Source organism: Silurus aristotelis (assembly GCF_946808225.1).
Source record: "Silurus aristotelis genome assembly, chromosome: 5".
NCBI lineage: Eukaryota > Metazoa > Chordata > Actinopteri > Siluriformes > Siluridae > Silurus > Silurus aristotelis.
In genome coordinates, this window is record NC_139578.1 from 21,732,536 (window position 1) to 21,746,746 (window position 14,211).

Below are 14,211 nucleotides of genomic sequence, written 5' to 3' on the forward strand. Positions count from 1 at the left end.
TCTTTGAATAAGCAGGTGTGTCCAAACTTTTGGTCTGTACTGTATATATATATATATATATACACAGTGAGGATAATAAGTATTTGAACACCCTGCTATTTTGCAAGTTCTCCCACTTAGAAATCATGGAGGGGTCTGAAATTGTCATCGTAGCTGCATGTCCACTGTGAGAGACATCATCTAAAAATAAATATCCAGAAATCACAATGTATGATTTTTTCACTATTTATTTGTATAATACAGCTGCAAATAAGTATTTGAACACCTGAGCAAGTCAAAGTTAATATTTGGTACAGTAGCCTTTGTTTGCAATTACAGAGGTCAAACGTTTCCTGTAGTTTTTCACCAGGATTGCACACACTGCAGGAGGGATTTTGGCCCACTCCTCCACACAGATCTTCTCTAGATCAGTCAGGTTTCTGGCCTGTTGCTGAGAAACATGGAGTTTGAGTTCCCTCCAAAGATTCTCTATTGGGTTTAGGTCTGTAGACTGGCTAGGCCACGCCAGAACCTTGATATGCTTCTTACAGAGCCACTCCTCGTAATTTTTACACTGTAATCAGCTCATTAAATCCAAACACCTGCAAAGGTTTCCTGAATCTTTAAATGTTGTCTCAGTCTGGTTCAGGCTACACAATCATGGGGGAAGACTGCTGACTTGATAGTTGTCCAGAAGACGATCATTGACACCCTGCACATAGAGGGTAAGACACAAAAAGTGATCGCTAAAGAAGCTGCTGTTCACAGAGTGCTGTATCCAAGCACATTAATGGAAAGTTATATGGAAGGAAAAAATGTGGTAGAAAAATTGAAACAAAGCCCATTTAAGAATCTGGGGGAGATTCACAAAGAGTGGAGTGTCAGTGGTGGTTTGGGGAGACATGTCATCTGCTGGTGTTGGTCCACAGGTCAGCACAGCCATCTATCAGGAAGTTTTAGAGCACATGATGCCCCCCCCCCTGCTGACCAGCTTTATGGAGATGCTGATTTAAATTTCCAGCAGTATTTGGCACCTGCCCACACTGCCAAAAGTTAGTTAAATGACCATGGTATTGGTGTGCTTGACTGGCCAGCAAACTCACCAGGCCTGAACCCTATAGAATCAATGGGGTATTGTCCAGAGGAAAATAAAAACCAAGAGACCAAAAAAATGCAAATTAGCTGAAGGCCATTGTCAAAGAAAACTGGGTTTCCATACCACCTCAGCAGTACCACAGACAGATCACCTCCATGCCACTCCAAATTAAGGCAGTAAATAATGTAAAATGAGCCTCTACCAAGTATTGAGTACGTATACAGTAAATTAACATACTTTTTCAGAAGGCCAACAATTAACTAAAAATGTTTTTTTGATTGGTCCTATGAGGTTTTATTATATATATATATATATATATATATATATATATATATATATATACATAAAATTGACTTTAGCTCTGCGTTCAATACAGTCCTCCCCACTTTACTGATCACTAAGCTCAGTGACCTGGGTATCTGCACCTCCACTTGCAGATGGATTCTGGACTTTCTCACCAATAGACCTCAATCTGTTAGGTTGGGAAACCAGGTATCCTCAACCCTAATTCTGAACACTGCATCCCGCAGGGCTGTGTTCTGAGCCCACTACTCTATTTCCTGTTCACCCACTATTGTGCTCCTCTGTATGCCTCCAACATCTTCATCAAGTATGCAGATGACACCACCGTGGTCAGCCAGATCGACAACAACAACAACGAATCGGCCTACAGGGAAGAGATCCGTAATCTGGCAGCATGGTGTGCCACCAACAACCTGACCCTCAACGCCACAAAGACCAAAAAGCTCATTGTGAACTTTCGGAAATCCAACAGCAGGAGACATCTACCAGTCATCATCAATGGAACCGAGGTAGAGCAAGTCTCCAGCTTTAAGTTCCTGGAAGTTCACATCTCTGACGATCTGTCCTAGCAGCAGAACACGTCAGCTCTGGTAAAAAAAAAAGCACAACAGCGCCTGTACTTCTTGAGAAGTCTCAAGAAATCTCATCTGTCCCAGGGGATTTTATCGAGTTTCTACCGCTACATCATTGAGAGCATCCTGACCAACTCCATCACTGTATGGTACGGCGGCTCTACTGTGTGTGAACGTAAAGCCCTGCCAACGTATCACTGGTGCCCAACTACCTGCCATTGAACACCTTCACCACAGCAGATGTCTGCACAGAGCTCACAACATTATCAAGGACTCTTCACATCCCAGTCATAATCTGTTTAACCTCCTTCCATCAAGAAGGAGATACAGAAACTTACACACCAGAACCAGCAGGTTCAGGGACAGCTTTTTTCCATCCACCATCACACTACTGAACTCTACACTACACCACTAAATCACTACAAAACAAACACAAAACAAAACGTCTCTAGGTTACGACCGTAAGCATAGTTCCCCGAGGGAATGAGACGCTGCGTTGAAACGCTATGGTAACGCCCCTGCGTGACCGCGCTCTGAACCACGTGTGTAATCTGACCAATAGGCGTTTGGTACGTGACGTCATCAGCGGGCGACGTCGCGTAAACAGGAAGCTACACATGGCTGCGAGATGGACCAGACGCTAGCTACTGCGAGAGAAGGTAAGCGCCGCAGGGATGCAGGGAGTGTGGCACGGAGACGCAGCGTCTCGTTCCCTCGGGGAACTATGGTTACGGTCGTAACCTAGAGACGTTCCCCTTCAGGAACTCAAACTGCGTCGAAACGCTATGGGAACGAGTGTCCAATCACGCCACACTGACCAGACCCTGCCTAGAGAGTGAGGGCCTCGGCACCAGCACGCAGGACAGAGGAGCCCGGGGTGGCTCTGAGGTCAAGGTCATAGAACCTGACGAAGGTCAGCGGGGTGGACCAACTCGCCGCTTCACAGATGTCCTGGAGTCCCACTCGCACTGGACACAGCCGGTGCTGTCGCTCCTGTTCGGGGGCTGCATACGGAGGGGGGCAGAATGCCTGCAAGACGACAGGACGTGAGGGAGCTGAAGGCACCTTAGGCACGTACCCAGGTTTCGGGTAGAAAAACGCTCTGGTCATGCCAGGGGCAAACACCAGGCGGGACGGGGCCACAGACAGAGCCTGCAGATCCCCGATCCTCTTCAGGGAGGAAACTGCCAAGAGGAAGGTGGTCTTAACCGACAGAAACCTAAGGGCCACATCGGCTAACGGCTCGATAGGGGGCTCAGACAGCGCCGCCAGCACAACAGTCAGATCCCAGACAGGCACTCTGGGTCGTGTCGCGGGCCTCAGCCTCCGGGTGCCGCGGAGGAAACGTGTCACCAGTGGGTGCCTGCCCAGCGACTGCCCCGCGGGTGGGGTGCCATAAGCCGCGATGGCGGACACGTAAACCTTGAGGGTTGAAGGGGACAACTCTGCGGCAAACTGTTCCTGCAAAAACTCCAGAACTGAACTGACAGGGCAGGTAACCGAGTCCAAACCATGGTGCACACACCATGACGCGAACAGTCGCCACCGTGCAGCATACGACCTCCTCGTAGAGGGAGCCCTGGAGTGGAGAAGGGTGCCAACTACCTCGGGAGAGACCAGCCGCTACGAACTGTGCCCCCTCAGGGGCCACAGCCATAGCCTCCACAACTCCGGGCGGGGGTGAACCAGGGTTACGCCCGCCTGTGAGAGGAGATCCCTCCTGGGAGGAATTTCCTACGGAGGGCCCTCGAGCAGGGACACCAGATCCGCAAACCATGGCTTGCCCAGCCAACAAGGTGCTACCAGGAGATACGGACCCCTTCCCGGTGAACCCTCTCCAGAACACCAGGGAGCAGAGCAATCGGGGGAAAAGCGTACAGGCGTAGCCTCGGCCACGACTGCACCATGGCATCCAGCCCTAATGGGGCTGGGTGAGAGAGAGAGAACCAGAGGGGACAGTGCGAGGTCTCCTGGGTCGCAAAAAGATCCACCTGGGCCCTGTAGAACCTCCGCCATATGCGCTCCACCGTCTCGGGGTGGAGTCGCCATTCCCCAGGCCTCGGGCCCTGCCTCGACAGGGCGTCTGCTCTGCCATTCAACCGACCCGGGAGGTAAACGGCCCTCAATGACAGGAGCCTGTCCTGAGACCATAAGAGGACCGCCCGTGCCAGCTTGTACAAGGGGCGAGACCGGAGACCCCCCTGGTGGTTGATGTAAGAGACCACCGCAGTATTGTCCGTCCGGACCAACACATGGCGATCTCTCAGGGCCGGGAGGAAGTTCTGTAACCCCAAAAACACTGCCATCATCTCCAGGCAATTTATGTGCCACGAGAGACGTGGGCCGCTCCACAGACCCTGGGCGGAGTGGCCACTCATGACCGCTCCCCACCCCATGAGGGAAGCGTCCGTTGTCAGCGTCACGCGACGGCACGGAGACCCCAGCACCGGGCCACGGGACAGGAAAGGACGGTCTTTCCAGACATCCAAGGCTCGAAGGGCATGCCGCGAGACCTTGATAGCACAATGCGGGTCTCCCCTAAGGGAGAACCCCCTGCCCCGGAGCCACCACTGGAGGGGCCTCATGTGCAGGAGCCCGAGCGGAACTATGCTGGATGCCGCCGCCATGAGACCCAGCAGCCTCTGAAACTGCCTCACAGTGAGTGGCTGGCCTTCCCGCACTCTCCTGACGGCGGTGAGGATGACCTCAACCCCAGCAGGCGACAACCGTGCCTGCATCCTGGCCGCATCCCACACCACGGCCAAAAAGGTGGTTCTCTGTGCCGGAGAAAGCACACTCTTGCCGGCGTTCAGCTGAAACCCGAGCACCTTCATGTGGGCGAGGACGACATCTCGATGCCGAATCGCCTGCCGCTCTGAATGAGCTAGGATCAACCAATCGTCGATGTAATTAAAAATGCGGATGCCCTGGAGCCGCAACGGGGCCAGTGCTGCATCGACGCACTTCGTGTGCGGGGCGAGAGTGCCAGGCCGAACGGGAGGACCCGATATTGGTATGCCACGCCCCCGAAGGCAAACCTCAGGAACCTCCTGTGCGCAGGAAGGATGGAGACGTAAAAGTACGCGTCCTTCAGATCTATCGTGACGAACCAGTCCCCGGACCTGATCTGAGTCACAACCCCCTTGAGGGTGAGCATCCTGAACCTGAGCCTCCTGAGAGAGCGGTTCAAGGAGCGAAGATCCAGAATGGGACGCAACCCACCATCCTTCTTCGGAACGACGAAGTACGGGCTGTAGAAGCCTGACTCTTGAACCGAGGGGGGAACCACCTCGATGGCCCCTTTCCCCAGGAGTGTGCGCACTTCCTGTTCCAGGACCAGAGCCTGCTCGGGCCCCACCAGGGTGGGACACATCCCGTTGAAACGGGGAGAAGAGGACGCGAACTGGATCGCGTAACCGCCCTCTATGGTCCGCAGGACCCACCGGGAGACTTCTGGCAGCCCCTCCCATGCCACCAGAAAGTCCCTAGGGGCAGAGTTAACGGCCCACCCCCCTGGTGGTGCGGGGGAGGGACGGGCACCGTAGCGAGAGGTGTGCACCGTCCCTTCGACTAAAGATCGTCAGGATTTCCGCACCACAGCCCGTTTGCTGGAGGCGAGGGTGACCCTCAGGTCAGCCCGCTCCTTCTTGGGCCCAGAGCGACGCCTCGGACCCTTAGGCCCTGCCCGCGGAGACCGGGTGGCAACGCTCTGTTTCTGGGCTTCGCGGTGCCCGGAGGGACCGGGCTGGGGCTGCCGCTAACCAGCCCCATGCGATCGGCTAAGGAGGTACTGCTGAAACGCAGCCGACTGCTTCTTAGACTCCTGAAACCTGTTCACGACCGCCGTCACCGCGTCGCCAAACAGGCCAGGAGGAGCCATCGGTGCGTTCAAGAGCACACCTCGATCCTTGTCCGGGAGGTCGGACAAGGTGAGCCACAGATGCCTTTCTGTGGCCATGGACCAACCAACGGCCCGCGCCGTGTGCTTCGTGGCCCGAAGGGTTAAGTCGGCAGCGCGACGCAACTCCTTAATGTCAGAGGCCCCAGAGCTAAGTCCCTCATCCAAATCACGTAGCAGGTCAGCCTGGTATGCCTGCAACACACCCATGGTGTGGAGACATCCCGCAGCCTGACCTGCTGCCGCGTAAGCCTTCCCCACCAAAGCCGATGTAGCACGTAGCGGCTTAGTAGGGACCACCGGAGCCTTTAGCGACGAAGCCACGCCAGGAGAGAGATAGCTGGCTAGCGTCTTTTCAACACGCGGCATCGCCCCATAGCCGCACGCCTTAGCCCCAACCACATTCGCATAGAGCGAGAAGTGGCGAGACGAAGAACGGGCTGAGTACGGGGTCTCCCAGGAACTGGACACCTCGGCGTGCAGATCGGGGAAGAACGGCAGGCCCCGGCGCCGAGGAAGCGACACAGGACGCAAAAAGCGCTCATCCAGCTTACTGGGTGCGCGCTGTTTCTGCTGCTCCACCGGCCAAGCTAGATCCAGCTTAGCAACGGCTCGTGTCACGACCTCGAGGAGTTCCTCGTACAGCACAGGCTGCGAGGACTCCACGGGCTCGCTAGCATCCATCAGCTCACCCTCCTCGGAGAGAGAGACATGTAATGCCACGCTGCTCGTACCGGGAGAAGAAGCAGCCATCGGGCCTGCTTCTCCGATAGAGCCGAAGCTCAATTCAGCCGACGAAGCTGAAGCTGACTCATCCGACTCCAACCCCGCCGCTAAATCGGCCTGCGAGCCCCACGAGCGCCGGCGCCGCTTCGCCTCGGCAAGAGCGGGACTGGAGCCGCGAGGGAGAGAGCTCTTCTCAAAGAGCACTCTCCGGGAGCGAAGCGTGCGCATAGCCATCCGGCTACAATGCGAGCAATCGACACCCTCGAGAGCCGATTGTGCATGCTCCACTCCCAGGCAAACAACGCACCGATCATGCGAATCCTTGCCGGTAATGAATCGCGGACACGGATGCACGCACCTACGGAAACTTTGCCTGCCCGCCATCACTCGATCAGAAACACAGCGAAACAGCGCTTACCTGAACGAGCAGAAAGCTAGCGTCTGGTCCATCTCGCAGCCATTTGTAGCTTCCTGTTTACGCGACGTCGCCCGCTGATGACGTCACGTACCAAACGCCTATTGGTCAGATTACACACGTGGTTCAGAGCGCGGTCACGCAGGGGCGTTCCCATAGCGTTTCGACGCAGCTCGAGTTCCTGAAGGGGAACACTGTATATAACCTCTGTACAATACATGTACATATTACATACTATATCTTTTTTACTCCTCATTACACCTGCACTTTTTTATCTATATGTATTTTTATATCATTACTGTACATTCTGCCCAACATTTCATTCATTTATGTGTATATAACGTATATAACATTTAAATATATATATATATATATATATATATATATATATATATATATATATATATATATATATATATATATAATTTCAGCTTGCTAACTCCTCAAATGCCATATTCTTGTAATCTTGTAACCTTTGACTTCTGCACATTTCTCTTCAATGCCATAGCCATAGAACCATTTCTGTAATTCTGTAATTCTTAATGACGTCCACACATCTCTGCACTATAATAACCTTTATATTTATTCACTGTACACCTTTATATCTATTCACTGTACTTCTGTATGTCCACACATCTCTGCACTGGTATAGGCTTTTATATTTATTCACTGTATATACTTTTATATATACCACTTGCTGTAAATATGCTAGATATTTATCTGCACTTTTGCACGACTGCTGCATTTTGCACTTCTGGTAGATGCCAAACTGCATCTCGTTGCTGTGTACCTGTACAATACAATGACAATAAAGTTCTATCTATCTATCTATCTATCTATCTATCTATCTATCTATCTATCTATCTATCTATCTATCTATCTATCTATCTATCTATCTATCTATCTATCTATATATATATATATATATATATATTTATACATATACATACACACACTGGAGATCAAAATTAGAGAACAATTTATAAACAATTGAACAATTCTGAAATAATGTCATCTTCACTGCTCAACAGTTGAAGGAGTTTTTGTCCTGTCTATACCATGCTACCAGAACACCTTTTCCACAAAATAACTAATGCATTAAAAAAAAAAAAAATTCTTTTGCAGAAAACACACTGATCAAAATTAGAGAACAACAATGACTGTAGCATGGAAAAAGATTACAACAAAATTTTCTGAGGGTTTCAACAGTCAGCAATTAGTAGGAAGTGTACAGGCCTCTGCTCTGAATGACTTCAGCACATCTGCGGCCACAAGACAGCACTAGTCTCTCACACTGCTCTGGTGTGATTTTGGTCCACTCTTCTTCCAGTCTCCTCCACAGTTCGGTGACTGTAGTGGGTTTCTTGGCCATAACTTTGTCACCAAGGATTTTCCAGAGGTTCTCTATTGGGTTGAGATCAGGACTCTGGGCAGGCCATGTCATTATTTCAATGTTTTCAGTTTCAAGGAACTGTTTTACCAGTTTTGCTGTGTGACATGGAGCGTTGTCCTGCATGAACACTGCGGGTTGATTGGGTGATGAACGCATGGAAGGAACCATATGTTGTTGAAGAAGGTTCTGATAAACATTTGCATTCACTCTGCCATATACAGTGAGGAAAATAAGTATTTGAACACCCTGCTATTTTGCAAGTTCTCCCACTTAGAAATCATGGAGGGGTCTGAAATTGTCATCGTAGGTGCATGTCCACTGTGAGAGACATAATCTAAAAAAAAAAATCCAGAAATCACAATATATGATTTTTTAACAATTTATTTGTATGATACAGCTGCAAATAAGTATTTGAACACCTGAGAAAGTCAATGTTAATATTTGGTACAGGAGCCTTTGTTTGCAATTACAGAGGTCAAATGTTTCCTGTAGTTTTTCACCAGGTTTGCACACACTGCAGGAGGGATTTTGGCCCACTCCTCCACACAGATCTTCTCTAGATCAGTCAGGTTTCTGGCCTGTCGCTGAGAAACACGGAGTTTGAGCTCCCTCCAAAGATTCTCTATTGGGTTTAGGTCTGGAGACTGGCTAGGCCATGCCAGAACCTTGATATGCTTCTTACAGAGCCACTCCTTGGTTATCCTGGCTGTGTGCTTCGGGTCATTGTCATGTTGGAAGACCCAGCCTCGACCCATCTTCAATGCTCTAACTGAGGGAAGGAGGTTGTTCCCCAAAATCTCGCAATACATGGCCCCGGTCATCCTCTCCTTAATACAGTGCAGTCACCCTGTCCCATGTGCAGAAAAACACCCCCAAAGCATGATGCTACCACCCCTATGCTTCACAGTAGGGATGGTGTTCTTGGGATGGTACTCATCATTCTTCTTCCTCCAAACACGTTTAGTGGAATTATGACCCAAAAGTTCTATTTTGGTCTCATCTGACCACATGACTTTCTCCCATGACTCCTCTGGATCATCCAAATGGTCATTGGCAAACTTAAGACGTGCCTGGACATGTGCTGGTTTAAGCAGGGGAACCTTCCGTGCCATGCATGATTTCAAACCATGACGTCTAAGTGTATTACCAACAGTAACCTTGGAAACGGTGGTCCCAGCTCTTTTCAGGTCATTGACCAGCTCCTCCCGTGTAGTTCTGGGCTGATTTCTCACCTTCCTTAGGATCTATGAGACCCCATGAGGTGAGTTCTTGCATGGAGCCCCAGTCTGAGGAAGATTGACAGTCATGTTTAGCTTCTTCTATTTTCTAATGATTGCTCCAACAGTGGACCTTTTTTCACCAAGCTGCTTGGCAATTTCCCTGTATCCCTTTCCAGCCTTGTGGAGGTGTACAATTTTGTCTCTAGTGTCTTTGGACAGCTCTTTGGTCTTGGCCATGTTAGTAGTTGGATTCTTACCGATTGTATGGGATGGACAGGTGTCTTTATGCAGCCAACGACCTCAAACAGGTGCATCTAATTTAGGATAATAAATGTAGTGGAGGTGGACATTTTAAAGGCAGACTAACAGGTCTTTGAGGGTCAGAATTCTAGCTGATCGACAGGTGTTCAAATACTTATTTGCAGCTGTATCATACAAATAAATAGTTTAAAAATCATATATTGTGATTTCTGGATTTTTTTTTTTAGATTATGTCTCTCACAGTGGACATGCACCTACGATGACAATTTCAGACCCCTCCATGATTTCTAAGTGGGAGAACTTGCAAAATAGCAGGGTGTTCAAATACTTATTTTCCTCACTGTAGCTGTATAAGAGGCCCAACTCCTGCTGCAGAAAACATGCCCCAAACCATGACACTTCCTCCTCCACTTTTCAATGACTTCTTTACACACTTTGGGTTCAGTCTTTCTCCAGTTTGTCGCCGAACATAATGTTTCCCATCGGACCCAAATAAATTAAACTTGCTTTTATCACTGAAGTGAACTTTGGACCAGTTCTCCTCTGTCCACACAACATGCTCCTCAGCAAAGCTTAGTCTAGCCTTTTGATTCTTTCTGCTAATGAGAGGTTTGGTCACTGCAGAGTGGGCTTTCAGTCCAAATGCTCTTAAACATCGAGACACTGTATGACTAGACAGATCCTTAACCTGTTCAGCACTAAACTGGTGAGCAATTCCAGCTGCAGTGTGAAAACGATTGCCCATTGAGATCCTCCGCAGTATCCTGTCCTCTCTTGTATTTGTCTTCCGTGGACGACCAGCCTTCTTGGCGGACTTGAATGAGTTTGTGATGTTGTAAAGATTCAATATTCTTGAAATCACACATTTGGAACGACCAACTTGTCTTGCTATGGCTGATAGGGTCATCCCTTTGGCCTTCATCTGGACAACCTGCTGCCGAAGGCTTTCAGTCACTTAAGAACGGCCCACCATCTTGCAGAGTCAGTGAAACTGGAAGTTAGGCTGCCAGTTAAATAGGGGTTGACATATAATCAAGGAAATTAGCACCAGGTGCCAGATTAACACCAATAACTGGGAGGTATCTAAAAGTGTTCTCTACATTTGATCAGTGTGTTTTCTGCAAAATAATGTTTATTTTTTTTTTAATGCCTTAGTTATTTTGTGGAAAAGGTGCTCTGGTAGCATGGTATAGACAGGACAAAAACTCCTTCAACTGTTGAGTAGTCAAGATGACTATTTCAGAATTGTTAAATTGTTTATAAACTGTTCTCTAATTTTGATCTCCAGTATATATATATATATATATATATATATATATATATATATATATATATATATATATATATATATATATATATATATAATCTTTTTATTGCTACTCCTAGAAATCGAGTCCTACCAACACCAAATTTGGCATACATCTACATTACTGTTCTGTAATGTTTATGTGACCAATAAAAATCTCTTTCTATTATTGGTTTTTGTTGCTGTTAATGCTATTATTATTATTATTGTGTTCAAATATATAAGATTAGTTGATACATCTAAAATGCTTTGCATGGTTGTTAGTGTGGTCTGCCTTCCTCCTCAAACTACAGAAAAACTCAAATTCAACACAACTGAGTGTTTTCACTATTTTTTAGACTGCCATTTTTTTTCAAAGAAGCATTTTAACCACATTAATTATCAACAGAATGTACTAGTGAAACTGTCATGTTTCAGCTGTGGTCTTCGTGATTTTGTTCTTCTTCAACCTCGTTATAAACTGGACTATATTACGAGAGCAGAGTCTGCGCAGCCATGTGCACTTCGTGCTCGTCTTCCACCTGCTGCTCTCGGCCAGCATGTTCTTCGCCGTGCCCTTTATCTTCTATCTGCAGATGTACTTGGAAGCGAAGCTGCCGGTGGCCACATGCAGAGTCCTCATCTGACAACGAGCACCTCGAACATCCTCCTCACCATCTCCGCCATGGCCCTGGACCGCTACCTGGCCGTCTGTTTCCCGCTCCAGTACAGCAGCGTCTGCTTCAAGCACTGGCCCTGGCTTCTCGGGGTGCTCACGTGGGCGCTCGCGTCCATCATCCCTATCAATCTTTTCTTTCAAGTGGAAACGAGTAAAGCGGTCGAATGTAACCGGGAACAACTCAAATTCGGGACGGTGCATAAGATTGTTCTCATTTCTATTTGTACTGTACTCATAATGTACAGCTACGTGCAGATTCTGTGCATGGGGAGACGCATGGGTGTGCTGAACCGGAGGAACCGCACCGGATGCAGGACCATCGCCTTCCACGGCGTGCAGCTTGCAGTATGTACACTGCAAGCTGCACATACTGCAGCTTGCAGTATGTACACTGCAAGCTGCAGTATGTGCAGCTTGCAGTGTACATACTGCCAAACTTCATCAATTTCCTTCTCTCTATCCTGAAAACATGGGACGAGATTACTACAGACACGAAATAACTGTTTGGTATCATCACGTTTGTGTTCTTCAGCCTGGCGCAATGCATCGCCCGGATAGTGTACGGACTGCGCAAAGGAGCGCAAAGGAGATGCTGGAGCAACTGAATCTGCGCTTCCCCTGGTTAGCCTGCAAGCTGAAGAGCCTGCTGGAGTGGACTGTCGGACATCAACCCCGTCAACGGTATGTTACACACACACACACACACACACACACACACATGCGAGCATTCCTTTGTTAGCTCAAAAACTTACGCTAGTTGCGCTAATATGCGCCATTTTTTCATCATAATGAAAGGGAAAGGTGGATCCCATCACATTTCAGCGCAAAAGGTTAATCACAGTTATTAGGTCATACGTCCAAGCAAATTTTTTAAACATATTATCATATACTATTAGATGGTTCTCTTTCACCATCTCGTGTTCGAGATCCACCTATGGGAAGGACATCCGTACCTGACCTACGCAGAAGCATCCAATTGCACCAAGTCTGGCTTGACAGACCGCTCTCACTATCCTCAGTTAACATTCGCCCTTCGGTGCATCCGCGGCGAAGAAACCCCCCAACCCCGCTCCTCCTGGTCCTAAGCGAAAGCGGCCATCCTGATGCTCGACCACAGGGGGCTTTCGATCCGCGTGCATGGGCGGCCAACCCTCCGGATCCCTGTTATTCCCTCCAAGTTCGCCCATCAAAAAGACGCAGGTTCTCTTTCAGCGAGGTCAGCCCCCCTCGCCAGCGAGGGTCATTCTCTTTGCCGCACAGGCTTCACTGTTCCCCGTGTCGTCCGAAGTGCGTTTCCCCGTTCCAGTGGGGATAGATGTGAGATTAAGTGCAGAAGCAGTGTCACCAAACACCCCCTTCACACTTCTCTCACAAACTTAATAAAGGCTATGGCCCCTGTTTTTCACAAAGAAACACAAAAAACTTAAAAAAAAAAAAAAATCTAACGAATCTAATGAATTCGTTTCTGGGAGAGAATTTTTCCCCAGATCCCCACATGTCGTCTCTGGTTTGGCCACCAGATAACGCCATTGCACCATTAATGAGCGATCCGGCCAGATCGGCTCTCAACATTCCACCAGGTTGTGTGGGGACGCTCGGGAGTCACGTGACGGGCTGGTTGTCTGTCTCAGCCCCCGATTGGGTGATTCACACAATCACGAGGGGTTACAGGCTTCAGTTTGCCTAAACACCCCCGCGGTTCAACAGAGTGGATCCGCTGGATCTCAGAGTGTTGAACAAACATTTAAGGAAATACAATTTCAGAATGTTATCACACGGCTCTCTCATTCGTTCGATCTGAGCAATGCTTTTTTCCACATAAGCATCTATCCTCCTCACATGAAATTCCTTCTTTACGCCTTCGTTCGGTCTCGCTCTGAGTCCGAGGACGTTCTGTCTGTGTGCGGAGGTGGGGCTTGCGCCACTGAGATCAGCAGGATTCAGGATCCTGACGTACATAGACGATTGGCTTATTATAGTCGATTCGAGAGAGAAAGTGATTCAAAACACTGCCCGTGTGCTCTCACACATCACTGCGCTCGGTTTCAGAGTCAATGTAAACAAGAGCAATTTCACTCACGCTCAGGAGGTAATTTTCTTGGGTTTGGAGCTGAATTCCGTTTGGGTTTGGAGCTAAATTCCTGCACAGAAGCGCATTTCTTAATTCATGAACTGTCTCGCGCAGTTCAAGGAAGGAGCGCGCATACAGTATCGCACATGTCTCAGATTACAGGGTCTGATGGCTTCGGCTACCCATGTTTTGCCTCTGGGTCTTCTGAGAATGAGAGCTTATATGAAGTGGATTTTGTCCCTTCATCTCAGCCCATTGCACGATCTTTGCCGCTATGTCACAGTGACGCGCGCGTGCATGGCCACGCTGCGCC

The 14,211-nt window shown here is 48.8% G+C and overlaps 1 long non-coding RNA gene across 1 annotated transcript in view; it reads right to left on the reverse strand.

Moving 5' to 3' along the window:
* The window catches only part of LOC310726239, a 33,533-nt gene that overhangs the window by 14,837 nt on the left and 4,485 nt on the right, over positions 1-14,211 (reverse strand). The gene's annotated exons all lie outside the window — the stretch shown is intronic.